Source organism: Arachis hypogaea, chromosome 10, assembly GCF_003086295.3.
Source record: "Arachis hypogaea cultivar Tifrunner chromosome 10, arahy.Tifrunner.gnm2.J5K5, whole genome shotgun sequence".
In the NCBI taxonomy this organism is placed as follows: domain Eukaryota; kingdom Viridiplantae; phylum Streptophyta; class Magnoliopsida; order Fabales; family Fabaceae; genus Arachis; species Arachis hypogaea.
Window position 1 is genome coordinate 71,490,360 of NC_092045.1, and position 2,572 is coordinate 71,492,931.

The window sequence follows — 2,572 nt, forward strand, 5'->3', positions numbered from 1 at the left end:
ATAAGTTGAAGCCTGGTTGGCTGTAAAGCCATATCCAAATTCTTTTGGATTGAGGCTTCCACTTGTCAACATAAAAGCCATGTATATGGAGTTGGATGAAGTATCAGCTGTTGCATGCCTGATTTATATCCTAAAGCTGGCTGGCCATTAAGCCATGTCTAACCCTTGGATTAGAGCTTTAGGCTAACATTGAAAGATTCCTGGAATTCTTCTTAAAAATTTTTGAATTTCTTATTCTCTTTTTCCTATATGTTTTTCGAAAAATATAAAATAAAATCCAAAAAATTTATAAAATCGAAAAAAATCAAAAATATTTTTGTGTTTCGTGTTTGAGTCTTGTGTCATGTTTTAAGTTTGGTGTCAACTGCATATTCATCTTGTTCTTGCATTTTTCGAAAATTCATGCAGTCATAGTGTTCTTCATGATCTTCAAGTTGTTCTCGGTAAGTCTTCTTGTTTGATCTTTAAATTTTTTTGTTTGGTGTTGTATGATGTTTTTCATGTGCATTTTTGCATTCATAGTGTCTAAGCATTAAAGATTTCTAAGTTTGGTGTCTTGCATATTTTCTTTACATCAAAAATTTTTCAAAAATATGTTCTTGATGTTCATCATGATCTTCAAAGTGTTCTTGGTATTTATCTTGACATTCATAGTGTTCTTGCATGCATCATTAGTTTTGATCCAAAATTTTCATGTTTTGGGTCATAATTGTGTTTTTCTCTCTCATCATTAAAAATTCAAAAATAAAAAATATATTTTCCTTATTTCTCTCAAAATTTCGAAAATTTGAGTTGAGTTAGTCAAAAAATTTTTAAAACTTAGCTATTTCTTATAAGTCAAGTCAAATTTTCAATTTTAAAAATTTTATCTTTTCAAAATCTTTTTCAAAAATCAAATCTTTTTTTATTTTATTTTTCTATTATTTTCGAATATTTAAAATTATTTTTCAAAATCTTTTTCTTATCTTTATTTCAAAATTTTGAAAACTTTAATAACAATTAATGTGATTGATTCAAAAATTTGAAGTTTGTTACTTTCTTGTTAAGAAAGATTCAATCTTTAAATTCTAGAGTCATATCTTTTAGTTTCTTGTTAGTCAAGTAATCAATTTTAATTTTAAAAATCAAATCTTATTCAAAATATCTTTTCAATCATATCTTTTTAATCATATCTTTTTCAAATCATATCTTTTTCAAAAATTTGATTTCAAAATATCTTCCAACTTCTTATCTTTTTAAATTAAATTTCAAATCTTTTTCAACTAACTAGTTAACCTTTTGTTTGTTTTAACTATATCTTATCTCTTTTTCAAAACGACCTAACTACTTTCCTCTCTCTAATTTTCGAAAACTTCTCCCTCTTTTTCAAAATTCTTTTAATTAACTAATAGTTTTAAATTTTAATTTTTAATTTTAATTCCCCTCTTAATTTTCGAAAATTACTAACCCTTTTCAAAATTAATTTTCGAATTCTCTCCCTCTCATCTCCTTCTATTTGTTTATTTATTTACTAACACTTCTCTTCATCCCAAAGAATCTGAACCTATCTTCACCCTTGTGTTTGGATTCTTACCTTTTCCTTCTTCTATTCCCTTTTTCTTCTACTAACATAAAGGAATCTCTCTACTTTGGTAAAGAGGATCCCTATTATTATTTTCTGTTCCCTTCTTTTTCATATGAGCAGGAGCAAGGATAAGAATATTCTTGTTGAAGCAGATCCTGAACCTGAAAGGACTCTGAAGAGGAAACTAAGAGAAGCTAAATTACAACAATCCAGAGACAACTTTACAGAAATTTTTGAAAAGGAAGAGGAGATGGCAGCCGAAAATAATAATGCAAGGAGGATGCTTGGTGATTACACTACACCTACTTCCAAGTTTGATGGAAGAAGCATCTCAATCCCTGCCATTGGAGGAAACAATTTTGAGCTAAAACCTCAACTAGTTGTTCTACTGCAACAGAACTGCAAGTTCCATGGACTTCCATTAGAAGATCCCTACTAGTTTTTAACTGAGTTCTTGCAGATCTATGAGACTATTAAGACTAATGGAGTAGATCCTGAAGTCTACAGGCTCATGATTTTCCCTTTTGCTGTAAGAGACAAAGCTAGAACATGGTTTGATTCACAACCTAAAGATAGCCTGGACTCATGGGATAAGCTGGTCGCGGCCTTCTTGGCTAAGTTCTTTCCTCCTTAAAAGTTGAGCAAGCTTAGAGTGGATGTTCATACTTTCAAACAAAAAGATGGTGAATCCCTCTATGAAGCTTGGAAAAGATACAAACAGATGACCAAAAGGTGTCCTTCTGACATGCTTTCAGGGTGGACCATTCTGGATATATTCTATTATGGTCTATCTGAGTTCTCTAAAATGTCACTAGACCATTCTGCAGGTGGATCCATTCACCTAAAGAAAATGCCTGCAGAAGCTCAAGAACTTATTGACATGGTTGCAAATAACCAGTTCATGTACACTTCTGAGAGGAATTCCGTGAATAATGGGACGCCTCAGAGGAAGGGAGTTCTTGAAATTGATGCTCTCAATGCCATATTGACTCAGAACAAAATGTTGAC

At 31.0% G+C, this 2,572-nt stretch overlaps 1 non-coding gene across 1 annotated transcript; it reads right to left on the reverse strand.

Annotated features, from left to right (window-relative positions):
• Positions 1-2,207: 2,207 nt before the first annotated feature.
• Positions 2,208-2,315, reverse strand: LOC112718462 (small nucleolar RNA R71). Its single transcript, XR_003160802.1, has one exon. It is a non-coding gene; the product is annotated as a small nucleolar RNA R71 (small nucleolar RNA).
• Positions 2,316-2,572: the final 257 nt, after the last annotated feature.